Source organism: Schistocerca cancellata, chromosome 9 (genome assembly GCF_023864275.1).
Source record: "Schistocerca cancellata isolate TAMUIC-IGC-003103 chromosome 9, iqSchCanc2.1, whole genome shotgun sequence".
In the NCBI taxonomy this organism is placed as follows: Eukaryota; Metazoa; Arthropoda; class Insecta; order Orthoptera; family Acrididae; genus Schistocerca; species Schistocerca cancellata.
The window spans coordinates 191,967,625-191,984,037 of record NC_064634.1 but is presented as its reverse complement, the minus strand read 5'-3'; the positions used below and the strand labels follow the sequence as shown (position 1 = coordinate 191,984,037).

Below are 16,413 nucleotides of genomic sequence, written 5' to 3'. Positions count from 1 at the left end.
AAAAAAAAAAAAATCAGCATTTCTGTATCTACTGAATCGCGGTCGTAAGGTTCAAGAAAGTCAAAACAAAATTTTTATTTTCTCATTTTTCATACATTTACCAGTGAGTTACAGCATATTTTTTTGTACAGAATGAAATATTCTCGGAATTATAACAATGTCAATCCTTAATGTATCCACGTTTCGAAAAATAGGCCTTTTTATTATTTTTTAATTTGATTTCTGGCTGTACGGCGTTGCCCACCAATGTTTAGATACCCACAGATAATTTTTAATTCTGTCTGGCTGTAATATGTACTGACACACATAATAACGGACATTTAAGACCTACGCTCGCAACTGGAGCAGCACGATTTGAACGCACGCTCTCCACCTTCCGAGGCAACAACACTATCCCTAGAGCACCGAGGTCGACAAAGCGCACATTCCCGCCCTCCTACCTACTGGCGCAGCGCCAGTGAGACGCAGTCCTTGTCCTTGTACAGGCAGTGGCTGAGCGGAGGGCATTTAAATCCCGTAATGACTGCCTCAGAACGATTTAAATGGCCCCCGGTCCCGTTTACGTGGGCAACAGCTAGCTGCTACACGAGCTAGCTACAAGATTGAAGCAAAAGAACAAAAGTCTTCATGCCTTACGTAGGCGCAGCTTCCGTACGAATCGTCGAGCGTTGACCAAGTGAAGTAGAGAACTCATCGTTGATCGCCTGCAAAAAGTGCGGCACCTTCTAGGGCAGGCGACGTAAAAGGTAACCTGCGACTTCGGTCGTCAGAAACGAATCGCATTACTTGTGAATGTACCAGAGAGTATCTCGTTTATTTTTCGCTTTCCATTATCGCAGCAATTATATAGTAAGTTTTTAATAAAATATTGAGTAATAATCTAGTGAGTAACCTCAAACTGACTTCATGCAAAGTCACAGATAAGCATCACTTCTCTGCCTAACTTCTTATGTTTTTCCTTCTGTAGAAGACGTCGTTTTATCCACTTTTTTGTTGGTAGTTTGATTCCGCTATTAGAGAGAAAAACAAACAAATGGTCTAGAGTTGTCATTATATCTAACTGCACAATTAAGCTGACCTATTTGAAATTAATTATGATTGATTAAACTAATGAGAAGAACTGGATTTGTAAATTATTAAAGAAATGACTTAGTAATGCGAGTCTCTGAGAACAAAAAAAATAAAAAAAAGTACTTAATAACAAATATGGAAATTCCTCGATGGGAAAATACGTAAAATAAGGGAAGTGCAACCACCCACCCACCCACCCACACACACACACACACACACACACACACACAAAATGAGGGGGGAGAGGGGAGGGAGGAGGGAGGGGGTGAGGGAGGGAGGGAGGGAGGGAGGGAGGGAGAGAGAGAGAGAGAGAGAGAGAGAGAGAGAGAGAGAGAGAGAACATGCTCGTCTCGCTACGACTGCAGCTTGTACATTTGGCTGTCTGTATGGTTGTTTTTGTGACTGTGTCTACTTTTAGTAGCAAAAGATCAAGAGCTCGAAACCTAGTGTTAACTGTTTCGTCTTACGCGTTTCTGTGCGCCACGCACCAATCCTTTATCCTTTTAATATTGATTTTATTTTACAAATGGCAGTAGTCTTATTTAACCATAGATTAGTAAACTCTCGTAAAATTTGGGATTGCAGTTGGTACCAATTCGTGGTTCCCACCAATCTGGTACTGTCAGTACAGGGTGTAAAATAGGCCATTTTGTACTTATTTTGTATGTGACGTACCACTGGAGACAATATAACTGTAATTAACTAGTGCATAAACTATAAATTATGGCGTCATTTGAATAAAATATGAAGTAACGTTTTCCCCTTTTAGTGTTCTAGGGTTAAAGTTGTGTTTCCAGATCCTGTTCCTATTCTGTGGTCCAAATTGTTTTTGTCAGACGCGCTCCTTATTGAATTGCTTTTCCTGCGGCGCAAACGTTGTAAGTTCTATAAATTTCATTCTGGCAGGGATCTTATAGCAAATCACACAGCGAATACAACCGCGCAGAATACACACGCAGCATAAAGCTCTGTCAGGAATAGAACTCAGTCCTTGATGAACAGAACTTAACAGGGAACCACATCCCGGTGTTGTTTTTTTTTTGTGGGTTCGATTCCCGGCCGTGTCGGAGATCTTCCGCTCGGGAACAGTGTGTTGTTCGTATCGTCGCAACTGACATTCAGCTATTGGGATGGTTCTATGGGGACTTCCCGAAAGCCAATTAAAAAAAAAAGTTTTCGCCCTAGTACAGAGCTGACGTTGAAACCAACCGCATTTAATAGATGCAGGAGTTTGGATCCACTGTCCTACGCCTCGTTCAGCGTCTTCGGGAGGGGCGCAGCACGCAGCGGCCCCAGCCATGCTAGGCTGCAGCACGCCACGTGACCGCAGCCAACCAAAGGCCACGCCTCGCCCCCCCCCCCTCCCTCCCAACAACAGTCACGCGGCTTTGGCTCGCAGCGTACTACGACCGCCATTCACCGGTACGGTATGTCCACCCGCTCACCTTGCCACCTGCAGCCGGACGCGAGGGAACCCTTCGTAACGGTACGGGGTCCTCTTCTGTAGTGTGCGGGCACTCAACTGGTTTAAATCGACTGAGTGGTCTGGTCACTTTCCACGGGCCAGATGCAACATCTATTATTTACATCTGAATGCTCAACACTTTAATCAGTGACTTTGGGAGTGAAGTTTCAGCGAGCTGAAGGTTGCGGCCAGCCGCCTGCCAATCTTAGAGCATTCCCCTGTTTCATGTGCTCACAGTGTCGTCTATTTGCAGATGTATGCCGAGCCTGGCTGGCTGCATACCTCACGAGTAACTGAGATAGGAGTGAGACAGGGATGCGCCTTTCCCTTATATTATTCAGTTTGTGTATTAAGTAAGCAATAAAGGAAACCAAGTAGGCATTTGAAAAGAAAACACCACGAAGAACAAGTCAAAATATGTATGACGTCAACCTGGTAGTTCTGTCAGAGGCAGCGAAGGGCCTGGAAGATCAGTTAACAGACACAAACTCCCTGACAGTTTGGTAGAAAGCATTCATTTCCGAATAAACCAATTATACAGATCACAACATAGGGTCTGTTCCGGATGTACCTGTTCGTTAGAATCTTCGAAAACACACATTGTATTTCTACATATCAGGGCAGCAGCCTAACAGTCTTCGAGAAAGCCGGCCCGAGTGGCCGTGCGGTTCTAGGCGCTTCGATCTGGAACCGAGCGACCGCTACGTCGCAGGTTCGACTCCTGCCTCGGGCATGGATGTGTGTGATGTCCTTCGGTTAGTTAGGTTTAATTAGTTCTAAGTTCTAGGCGACTGATGACGTCAGAAGTTAAGTCGTATAGTGCTCAGAGCCATTTGAACCAAGTCTTCGAGAAAACGAAGACTTAGTGATTCCGATCCTTTCCAGCCATAAATTAAAATGAAAATCGTTGATGAAGAGTTCGAATGGCATTTCTTACTATACTTTTTACTGTTTGGCTAGAGAACGTAACCTGTCACGATATTCATGTACAGTCATTTTTAGTAAAATAAAATAAATTTTGCTGTGAAGAAGAAAAACAGTGAAAATTGGAGGTATGAAAGTTTCGCTCCCTACTGGAAGCAGCGCTGGATTCGGAGAAAATTATTTGTAGGTGGGCACATACGTGATTAAGTTTCAGCTTTCTTTGCATCTCTTTCCAACTGGAAAGCTGTTACGTCCATTAATAAAATATGAAGCTAGATGAAACTTCCTGCCCCTTTCTCGGGCAAGTGCTCTACCACTTGAGCACTTGCCCGCGAAAGGCAAAGGTCCCGAGAACAGTCTCGGCGCGCGCACAATTTTAACCTGCCAGAAGTTTCATATCAGAGCACACTCCGCTGCAGAGTGAAAATCTCATTTTATAAAGTAAGATGCTTAGGGAGTATAATGTCCAGTCATCGCGTTCACGTTGACTACCATCGACCAGTTTGTGCTAGAGTTAATTGCCGACTCCCGGCAGAAGAGTAAGATGAATAAACAACTGTTAAATTTGTGGTGGATTCGTGGAAACTTTTTCTTTTCATTCCGTTCAAAAGTACAACGATTAGTAGGGCCATGCCTAAGTTCCGTTTCTTATTATTCCGAGCCCTTTCTTCGATATGAAATGATTGGTTCATTATAAATACCTGTAATGAAACTGCAAAAAAAATTGCAACTACTGCACAACATAAGTAAAACAAAGCATGGGGCGATGGACACAAAGATGTTAAATGAAACGCATTTGGCTGTCAACAGTGCAATGTATGAAGGCTTCAACGACTACCGTAACAGAATGTTATGCAAAGATCTCACACAAAACCAAAAGAAATTCTGGTCGCATGTAAAAGCTGTCAGTGGCACCACTAGAGGATGACAAAGGAAAGGAAATTAACTGCAGCAAAGAAAAAAAGCGCTGAATTCCGCATTCAACAGTTGTTTTAACAAGGAGGTTCCAAAAATATTGACTCAATTTAGGTATCGCACTACTTAAAAGATTAGTGATACAGAGATCAAGGTCAGTGACGTTGACTAACAGCCAACATCGCTGAAACTGAACGAAGCTCCAGGGACCAATGGAATCCCTGTCAGATTCTATACAGAATTTGCGGCTGAGTTTAACCATCCTTTAACCCCACAAGTGTACACCTGGGCCAGTCTGACCCTGGGGTTTCTTGTTTGCTTTAGTGCATGCGTCAACGCACATACGCAGCCCGCTGCCACCAATGTAAATTCAACATTGAGTGAGACCTAGCAGAGAACGGATTTTCGAACTTGTGTGTCACTGTTGTTTAATTAATTTGGCAGGAAAATTATTTGAAGGGTGGCTGTGACCCTGGACCAAACATAGTGTAACTGCTCTGACACAGTGCGAAGTACATTTATGTGAAAATGGCACGTAGAAATGACATTTTACTAATGAGAGGTACTATACGGGAAGCACTGTTAGAAGAACTCTGTGGTGAAAGTGACGTAAGCGACTTTGCTGATGAATGTGATCCTGAAGCTGATGCTCCTGCATTAGTTATAGGTAGCGGCGGAGTCTGCCAAATCTTGAGACAGCGATAAAGCAAATACGTATCTTCTGGTAAACCTTCCGGGATGTAAGGTCGTGGTCCATGAAACTCTTCAGCTCCTAAAAGCAAATACTGTTGTCCCCAGTAAGAATGGTCACTGTTGGAACACAGCGGTCCTTAATAGAATATGCCACCCAACTGCCAATAATATTGCAATCCATATTTCAAGAGTGTGGAAATAATGAATGAATGGATTTATGAACAGCTGAGAACACCTCAAAATAGAAGTGTAATATCTACATTCATCTCACTACACTGCAAATAAAGTCTTCAGATCCGGAAACTTTCAAGTTTCATCACTGAAAAGCTTCCAGGCCTGTTTTTCATCAGTCTCGAATTTTGAATGCATTAATATACTACGTGATCAAAACTATCCAGACACCTGGCTGAAAATGACTTACAAGCTCGTGGCGCCCTCCATCGGTAATGCTCGAACTCAATATGGTGTTGGCTCACCCTTAGTCTTGATGACAGCTTTCACTCTCGCAGGCATACGTTCAATCAGGTGCTGGGGAATGGCAGTCCATTCTTCACGGAGTGCTGCACTGAGGAGAGGTGTCGATGTCGGACGGTGAGGACTGGCACGAAGTCGGCGTTCCACAACATCCCAAAGGTGCTCTATAGGATTCAGGTCAGGACTCTGTGCGGGCCACTCCATTACAGGGGTGTTACTGTCGTGTAACCACTCCGCCACAGGCCGTGCATTATGAAAAGTGCTCGACCATGCTGAAAGATGCAGTCGGCATCCTCGAATTGCTCTTCAACAGTGGGAAGCAAGAAAGTGCTTAAAACATCAATGTAGGCCTGTGCTGTGATAGTGGCACGCAGAACACCACGAGCTGCATAAAAAACACGACCACACCAAAACACCACCACCTCCGAATTTTACTGTTAGCACTACACACGCTGGTAGATGACGTTTATCGGGTATTCGCCATATCCACACCCTGCAATCGGATCGCCACATTGTGTACCGTGATTCGTAACTCCACACAACGTTTTCCCACTGTTCAATCGTCCAATGTTTACGCTCCTTACAGCAATAAATGCGTCGTTTGGCATTTACCGGCGAGATGTGTGGCTTCTTAGCAGCCGTTCGACCATGACATCCAAATTTTCTCACCTTCCGCCTAACTGTCATAATACTTGCAGTGGATCCTGATGTAGATTGGAATTCCTGTGTGATAGGCTGGATAGATGTTTGTCTATTACGCATTACGACACTCTTCAACTGTCGGCGGTCTCCGTCAGTCAAAAGACGAGGTCGGCCTGTACACTTTTTTGCTGTACGTGTCCCTTCACGTTTCCACTTCACTGTCACATCGGGAACAGTGGGCCTCGGGATGTTTAGGAGTGTAGAAGTCTCGCGTGCAGACGTATGAGCCAAGTGGCACCCAATCACCTGAACACGTTCGAAGCCCGCGAGTTCCGCGGTGGGCCCCATTCTTCTCTCTCACGATTTCGAATGACTACTGAGGTCGCTGATATGGAGTTCATGGCAGTAGGTGGCAACAAAATGCACCTAATATCAAAAACGTATGTTTTTGGGGGTGTCCAGATACTCTCGATCACATAGGGTAATGATATTAATTGAAGAAGTACATGGCAGAGGTGAAATTAAAAGCGTTAAGTATATGAGATTCCAATTTCAATATAAAATATTCTATATTCAGGCAATTTCCCCAACAAATAATTGAGAGTCACTGTGACCCTGGTGTAGACATTGTGTGACAATTTCAGATGTGTAAACTACTATGGTTAATAATAATACATTATAGAAAAGATCCACAAAACTACGTCCATTATCATTGACATCCACCTGTTGTGTAGTCTTAGAATATATTCCGAGCTCAAACATAATGAGGTATCTCGAACAGAACGACCTCCTCCATGCCAACGAGCATAACATCGGTCATGCGAAACCAAACACGCGCTTTTCTCTGTTGACATCCTGGAAACCAGGCATCAATGCAATCACGCATATGCAGTACTGCTTGATTACCGAAATGCATTTGATGCTGTATCAGACTAACGTTTGTTAACAAGAACACAATTATATGAAGCATCAAACACAGGTCGTGACTGAAGTGAAGCTTCCTAGGTTGGAAGAATACATCATGTGGTATCGAATGGAGAGTTACCGACATATGCAGCAGTAGCTTCGGGCTTCCCTCAGAAAAGTGTGTTGGGACCCTTGCTGTTGCGCAGTTATCTATAACGTAGTATCATCCGAAAAAAGCTTCACTAACATTCAGATGGGTGTTGATAATATTGTAAATTGGTGCAAAAATTGGGAATTTGTTTTAAATGCTAAGGGAAGTAAAAGTGTCCATTTCACAAAATGCAGGCAAGTAGTGTTCTATGCCTACAATACCAAACAGTCAAAATTAGCATTAGTCACCTCATACATACTAACACCTGGCTGTAATAATTTATGGGAAGTAGAAATGGAACTCAAACATAAGCTCAATCGTACGTGAAGGAGGTAGCAGACTTCGATTCAATGGTAGGATAGTAGGAGACGCAGTTAGTCTACAGACATTGTATACGAAACTCCCGTACGATCAGTCGCACAATATTGCTTCAATGTTTATCATCCACGCCAAATAGGGCTAACATTGGTTAATGAATGTATACAAAGAGGGGTAGCACAAAAGTCACAGGCTTGTTAGACTAAAGGGAAACTGTAGCGGTAGTGCTGAAAAAACTGCACACGCAGACACTTTAAGATACACGCCAACCCCTTAAGCCTAAAGTTCGCAGAATCAAAATGTCACCGACCTACCCCTAGCTAACAGTGATAATCACAGTACGATCGCCAACCAAGCAAAAGCAGAATGGGCAATACCAGTGAACATGGACCGTAACATCAATGGCACTTGTTTCTTATCAATTATGGAGTGCAGCAATCAGTCGTCTTTCTTTAAATTTTATTACGCAATTCCAGATTTTTGCTAGTGGCTAGCCATTATCATTGCACTATTTTCTATTCTCGATGCATGTAAATCCCTGTTGTTCAGGCGTCAGTCACAAATGTGAAATCTGGACTTGGGTAAAAAAAAAAAAAAAAAAAAAAAAAAAAAAAAAAAAAAAAAAAAAAAAGGCTGATTGCTGCACTCTATAATTTATATGCCACACAACAGTCGCTGACTGCACCCACTTTCCGAATGGGAGGTAACCTGATGGCACTTGTTTCTATTGGGCAGTTCAGCAACAGATTCGACGCCGTCCGTAGTTTCTCAGCTCGGCACTCACTAGAAAGGGAATTCTCACTATGAACACACTAGCACCAGGTCACATAAATACTAACAAAATACGACGTTTGCTCAAATTAATTTCCTCTCCAAACTAATTTCTGCTTCGTTGAAGAGGACACGCTACATATACAGGGCGAAGAAAAAAATGCCGTACTTGGCGGCCAGCTTGCGATTCCCCATCTCAATTCAAGACAAAAGTGTATCTAGCAAAGCCTAGACTCATCGACAGGTTTAACAGACAGGCGATTTATAAACCATGGTTCTGACAACATTCGAACAGAGTCCAGCGTGGCCAAGAACAGGTAACCGTTGCCTAACGTATTTGCTATTTTATCAAGGGTATTTAAGGAACTCTTCTTACGGCTCACTGCATACTTCTGTATTCAGTATTATAATGGTGCTTTAAGACTAATGTACTTGGCAGAATAATTATATCGCACAACTGTCCGCTTATTTTTATGCTATTTTAGTGGTTTTCAGGTATGAATGTGGACGTAAGAAAGGCTTAAAGCGCGTAAATAGATAAGGCTGGCTCCATACTAGCAAAGTCAAACACGCGACGGCTCGTCAGCAAGTTTTAAAGAGTACGAGCGATGTCGCCGAGATGGTTGGCCTCGCGGTGAGCGGAAGTGCGTCAGTTCTGGCGCCGGAAGCGTGGGCAGTGCAGGCGCACGGCTGGCTTCCTGGGAGGGGCGGCCGCTATCTCCGTTCCCAGGCCGGCTCACCACGCATTCCTTCAGATAAGGCACGCGCGCCGAGTCAGCAAGGCGCGTCTTTACGTCCGCGTTCGGCCGATGCAGCACTGCCCGCTACTACGTACCGTGTACTCGGAGCGCGCCGACTGCGCGGCGAACTTCTACACGTTTCAACCGCTGAGCGCCCTCGGACCACCCACTCCAGGGGTTATATTAAACGGCTTAGACAAAAAGATGGAAACATCAAAATCAAAACGCTTTACTGTGCCTAATATGGTGTACGAAACCTGTTGGCATTCAGAACAGCTTCCATGATGATGATGATGATGATGATGATTGGTTTACAGGGCGCTCAACTGCTCGGTTATCAGCGCCCGTACAAATTCCCAACCTTTGCTCAGTCCAATTCCGCCACTTGCATGAATGATGAGGACAGCCGCGCGGGATTAACCGAGCGGTCTAGGGCGCTGCAGTCATGGACTGTGCGGCATGTCCTGGCGGAGGTTCGAGTCCTCCCTCGGATGTGTGTGTGTGTGTGTGTGTGTGTGTGTGTGTGTGTGTGTGTGTGTGTGTGGGTGGGTGGGTGTGTGTCCTTAGGATAATTTAGGTTAAGTAGCGTGTAAGCTTAGGGACTGATGACCTTAGCAGTTAAGTCCCTAAGATTTCACACACATTTTTGAATGATGAGGACAACACAAATACCCAGTCATCTCGAGGCAGGTGAAAATCCCTGACCCCACCGGGAATCGAACCCAGGACCCCGCGCTCGGGACGCGAGAACGCGACCGCGAGACCACGAGCTGCGGACAGAACAGCTTCCAGTCGTCTCGTGATCGATAAACAGAGGTTCCGTATGTACTAGGGACTCTTATACAGTACCTTTCCAGCACGAAAATCGTGGTATGTTCAGGTAATGATGGAGATGGATAGCGATAGCGCATCCTCTCCAAAGCAGACCACAAAGGCTAGAACAGAATGAGGTCTCGTGACTGTGGCGGCAACAGGAGTTGTAAAGATCACCCTCGTGCTCACGAAACCAGTTCGGGACGATGCGAGCTGTATGAACAGGGACCCCGCCGTCTTCGAATACAACATCGTCATTGGGAAACAAACAGCTACCATGGGATGAACCTGATCATACTTGGAAGTAATGCGGCCTTGCGGCGTAACCAATGGGACCCACGAAATACAGCGATATGCTCACCCGAATCATCACCGAATGCTGGCCATAATTCGCTCTTGGGACGTAAACTGGGCCCGAAGTTGGAGAAAGTGTGCAAAGGACGCATAGCACCAAACGACTATCTTCCACTGCCCCATAGCCCAGATTTTACGGCTTCGGCATCACGCTGTCCAGTTAGTGGTATTTGCATCATCTGTGAGTGATTTTGGAATTATAGCTCGCCCTGCAACACTCTGCTGAAGGAAATTGCTTCATGTTGCTTCGGCGCTGGTAGCGTTCGCGTGTGTGACTGCCAGTTCTGCAATGACTTTTGCAGCTGTCGTGTTTTTACATTTCGTCACGATCCTCTTCAATGACTGTCTGTCACTAACACTCAAGACACACTTTCGTCCGCGTTGTGACTTAGCTGATGGTGTTTTTCCGCTTACCCTGTACGTCGTATAAATCTTCGGTAGGGTGCCACTTTCGACTACCCTGATTACGGAAACACATATCATACGAGCATCAACAGTTTTCCGACGTTCGATTTCAATCGGATAATGCACTCAAAAGTACAGAGGACACTGTTCCGACCATGAATTAGTCTTGCAACGTACTGAGGACCTACTCGCTTGGCCACCACCTGCATTTATGTTCCAGCATGCATTCCTCGCGGTGATTCCATATTTGTGCCCAACCCATGTATATCTACCATATCCACAGCAACCAACGCGGGTTCTATGGCGGACGTTACCCCCTCACACACAAAACTTTTGTAGAAGGGAAAATGTTTCGAACTGTGATGGGGCTGGAATTTGCCCATTGCGGCGCGGCACTAAGGAAAGGTTTCAATGCACGGTGAAAATTTCGCTGTAGTTCATTGCTACCACTTAATGTGAACATATTCCCGAAGTTTCCCTTCACGTCATGTAAACTTTGCTGCAGTGCTTCTGGTAAACTGAACCAGGATTTTGTTTTCTAAATTAAACTTTCGATGCGTTTGAAAAGAAATGGTTGCAACGAGTGCGCATTAGCAGTTATTTTTTCTTTCAAGGCAATGAGACCAGTACGAAAATCTTTCAAAACTGAGTACAATGCAACTAGCAAGGGAGAAATGCTGGGTTTTACAAGAAAAAATGGTTCAAATGGCTCTGAGCGCTATGGGACTCACCTTCTGAGGTCATCAGTCCCCTAGAACTTAGAACTACTTAAACCTAACTAACCTAAGGACATCACACACATCCATGCCCGAGGCAGGCTTCGAACCTGCGTCCGCAGCGGTCGCGCGGTTCCAGATTGTAGCGCCTAGAACCGCTCGGCCACACAGGCCGGCCGACAAGAAAAGATCGAGAAGAAGGTTTAACGGAAGAAAAGATATTTCGCGTTAATTAGCAGAAATTTTCGCACATTGCAGTGACCATGGACTAAACTTGGATCCATCAGCATGCTCTCGAGACCAAACAACAATCACAACAACGGGAACAGTCACGTGTGAGAGCTAATCGAAGAAGGCCATGGTCGTTCTGTCGGGTAAAATGAGCAAATGCGTTTTATTTTCCTCAATTTTATTCTCTAGTTGTAAGCTTGACAGATGACTTGGGCAAAGGTACAAGCATAAATGTCTTCTACAGTCTTTCATTACCGTTTGTTTTGAAACAGGATCCGACTTAGAAAGAGCCAACAGTGACAGAAAAGCAAGACTTGTTTCATTAGGGCAACACTCCAACACAGCATCATGTACAATGTCGAAGGTGCATCTGTTTGGATTCGCATTGGTTCCTCATACCCTTCACTGTCTCTATTTTCATCCTGCTTTCTTACGATTTCGGAAATTAGAAATTTTTGTATCAGATAAGGTATAAATCAACTGTGTTTTACGCGGTAAAACCTACCCTCAGATGGGATGACAGAACTGGAATCATGGTGTAGTCACCGAAAGAGACAAGGCTGCGAAATAAAATGTGAAAATAATCTGCATTAACAAAAGGGAAGTTCATAGCAGAGACTACCTGAAATTTCTCAACTCGTTCGCATTGCTGTGGAACGCTGGATGCGTAACGAGAACCACCGTGCATTTAATCATAGTACTTGGCGTGTCCAAACGAAAACTTCAACATTCGCGCTTCTAGACTTATTTCCACTTTCGTACTCCGTGAGCCAGTGTGGTACTTGCTTCGCTTCCCGTTCTTACTCAGCCCAATAGTAGTCTCCTCTATCGCTTGCAGTCATCCTTTACGTCAATGGACGTCTTATTTCGGTCCGTATTACTAGCGTCGCGCTCATTTATTTAGAGCAGATAACACAAATATAGGTCACGTTGATAATAGCCACCAAAAGGTAGTGGAACCGAAGTTTTGATGCTAAACCTTTGTTTTCCCACTACAGTGTTTGGACAGCGCCAGCAAGTGATACAGAACAAAGCCATCACCAAGTTCTCCAGTGTTTCGAGTTCAGGCATTCTGTGACGACCTCGACGATGAACAGGCAGCCTCGTTTACCGCCTGCCGTATCGCCAACGCCAGGTGCAGAGCTAGCACAATGGACACACAGAAGCGCAGAGAGAGAGAGAGAGAGAGAGAGAGAGAGAGAGAGAAACTGCGAAACTCACCGGCGACGGATGCTGGCTCACGCTGTCAGCGATTCCTGTAACAAAGACTTACATTAAGCTCTAGTCATTTGCTTCCCATATATACAAATGTTACATTTGTATTATAATAAGAAAATATATTATCATCGCACTTCACGCATGTTTTAACTTAAGACCAACCAATAAAATATGAGATAATAAATGCTAAAATAAAAAATCTTGTACACTCTCAACAACGAATCATACACGCCTTTGGTGGTTTTCTGACAAGCTACCTACCATCCCATTTCGTTTCCAAAGTCCTCGCTTTGTTATCTAGTAATTTATGAAGTTATTGACACATAAATTTCACAGTAACTGTGCACGCAAATGTTTAACCAATTTAGCACTGGCAGTGTGGCGCATTGGTAACGGACCAGAAATTACGACAGTTTTCAACGTCGCTAATAATCTTGCGTTATTGGGCGTATAAGAGTGTTGTGTTGATGGACATGTTCGACAATTTTCATCATTATCTTTCCGAAGCAATGCATCACTACAAATTATGAATAAATAATGTGGTGGGGAAAGCAAACCAAAGACTGGGATTTGCTGGCAGAACACTTAGAACATGTAACATGACTATTAAATAGATCGCTTAAACTACGCTTGTCAGCCCTCTTCTGAAGTACTGCTGTGCAGTGTGGGATCCGCATCAGATAGGATTGACGGAGGACATCGAAAAAGTTCAAAGAAGGGCAGCTCGTTCTTTAGTATCATGAAAGAGGGCAGAGTGCGCCACGGATATGACACATGAAATTGGGTAGCAGTCATTACAACAAAGGCGTTTATCGCAGCGGTAGAACCTTCTCATGAAATTTCAACCGCCAACTTTCTCTTATGAAAGTGAAAATATTTTGTTGGCGCCAAACTACCTAGAGAGAAATGATGCATAAAGTGTGAGAAATCAGATCTCGCGGCGAAAGTTTTAAGTGTTCGTTTTTCCCACGCGCTGTTCGACAGTGGAACGGTAGAGCAGTAACTTAAAAGGTAATTCGATGAACCCTCTGCCAGGCACTTAATTGTGAATTGCGGAGTTGTTATGCAGATGTAGATTAACTTTGTTATTACTCATCTGCTAAGACAACAGTTCAAACTGTCGAGAAATACTCATATATAGAGAACTTTTAATGTTGCTATTTTGTACGGCGAAGCTGCTTCATAGCTGCTGAATGGCAGTAGCTTCAGAGTGCAAATCACGCAAGATAGCAGTTCTTAGTCATGCGAGAGATGGAAGGATGGCTTCACCTGTAATTGACTTTTGACGAGAATAGTACCTCGCGTAGCCTGACATAATTGCTAAGAAAACAATTCGATAGGTTATGCCGTTTTCAAGTTAATTGGCATTGCAATTAGCCAATCAAGGCGTTGCGCGCGCAAATTGAAGCGGCCCGCTACATATAGTTAGTGCCAATTGTTTTCACAACATAGACGATAGCGCACGACACTGTCCAGTCTTTGGTTCGGGTTCGATCCTCACCGCCTTCCCATGTCCAATTTTTGTATCGCTCTCTTGTTCAGTTTTCGGAAACCAAACGAAGCATAGGTTTGGCGACACCGTCTCTAGCGGACCGCTTGAATTTGCGCGCGCAAGGGCCTGACTGGCTAATTTCAATGCCAAATAACTCGGAGCGGCGCAACGTATCGAATTTTCTCATAACAATTATTTCTCAGCATAACCTACCTTACAACACTCCTACAAGCTATTCAAACTGATTCTGACCATCCTGTGTATTAATGATGAAATGGATAATGTTGTAGGCTAAGTGAGGCTACTCGCAAGTGATACTATTATCTATAGGAAGGTTGCAACTGCAGCTGTGAAGTGCAAGGGTATTATAACGATTCCCTGTGACCAGTCATACACGTACTTTACATTTGATTCAAAACTGATCTGAATAAAAACAATAACTGAATAATTAACACAAATCATATTTTGACATAACACACAGTTTTCCACCTTCTGACAGACAAAAAAATATGTCGCTGTTTATATTTTCATACCAATTTAACTTATTGGAAACCTGTCTTGGACACATGTATTTCGTTGGTTTTGGAAATGTGGTCGAGCCGGCAAATATGTAACGAGGTGTGAGGAGGGAACTGTGTTAGCGTGCTTGTAAATTGGGGCCAGTTATCATCAACTGTGAACAGTTCCTGGTTATTTGGATTACACAGGAGAATGTTTGATTTCACCGTTATTGTGGTGAGAATGGAATGTATCGTTTATGTCAAAAGTACACGAACAAATTTTTTTCTTGCATTGAACAGAAACCGAAAAAGGAAGTTTACGTTTTATTCAAGCAACTGATAAAAACCCGGGCCATTATTAACAAAAGGTCAACAGAATAGATCGAGACAAAGCTGCCGAAGTTAAGTATTGCATCATTAATCTAACGAACTCCTCTCCAGATTAATTCGAAGTGCAAAATAGAAGCTGTCTGTTCTAAAATGCCTTCATCAACTGACTGTTCTCTATAACAACATTGTGGAAGCTGGGTACATTTCATAATCTAATACTACTGATGATGGGTCGGGCAGTTTCTCCTCAACGTAAATAAACGTAACGTACTGAGCTTAAGAGGCGAAGATAACACCTACTTGTACAATTTGCCGTGTTGTCCCAACAAGACACAGCTAGGGCGTAAGTACCACAGGCGCAAAGATGCAAGCTAGTGTCAGTGCCATAGAGACTTGCCATTTGCGCGAGTTCGAACAGCGCCGCGGGCAGCGCTGAGGATGAAGATATCGACTTCGCCTCGGCCAATTGCCGGCCGAGTACAATCCGCCAACGACCGGACTACAACGAACAGAAGCCTAGTCGAAAGACAGAAGAACAGCTCTCGTCCACCTGGTTATAGATCATCGTCCAGGGCTGACTTAAGACGGGGAACGTCGTTTAGTGAACTCTTAGGAGTGAACAGACAGTTGTTGTAAATTGCATTTGCTATGTACTATGAAGTTTACTTACGATAATTTACACTTAGCAGTTGAGGGCCTTTTTGTGTTACATTACAAAGTGTTCCAGACTTCATTATTCGACAAGCAAGTGTTTGTTAATAATTTGTTGGAGTGTTTTAGAATCTTCGTTCTCCTATCTTGTTACCTGACCCTGGGCACAGCTGTGTAAAAGTGGCAGGGATAAATGGTCTTAGCGGCGTACTGCACCAGAAGCCGCTTCACGAACTCACAAACTCGGCTTACCGTAACAACAGTGGCAGCTCGGCCTCCACAGCAGTAGCGACGAGGCCTTAACAAAACTGGCGACGAGGGTTTACAAAAAAATTATACTGTCGGTGTGAAGCCATTGGAAACAGCATCTACCGTAAAAATATACTAATAATCATCATCAGGAGCTACCTAAAGTGGAAAGGCTTCATAAAACAAACAGCGGGGAAAGCAGATTACGGAAATGAATTCATTCACGAAAGAAGTGGCTTACAAAACTTACAAAACACTCTTTCAACTAATTCTTGAGTCGTTCATCAGTCTGTAATCCCTATCAAGAGGCATTAATAGAAAAGATAGAGAAGAACCGACGAAGAGCGACGCGTTTCGCCACTGAATCGTTTACCCGGCACGTGC

General features: G+C 44.0%; 1 long non-coding RNA gene across 2 annotated transcripts in view; it reads right to left on the bottom strand.

Annotated features, from left to right (window-relative positions):
• The window catches only part of LOC126100349 (uncharacterized), a 529,383-nt gene that overhangs the window by 460,872 nt on the left and 52,098 nt on the right, over positions 1 to 16,413 (bottom strand). For both annotated transcript variants that reach the window (XR_007522153.1, XR_007522152.1), the window contains exon 2: positions 12,811 to 12,845. This is a non-coding gene — a long non-coding RNA (uncharacterized LOC126100349). The remainder of the gene's footprint in view (positions 1 to 12,810; positions 12,846 to 16,413) is intronic.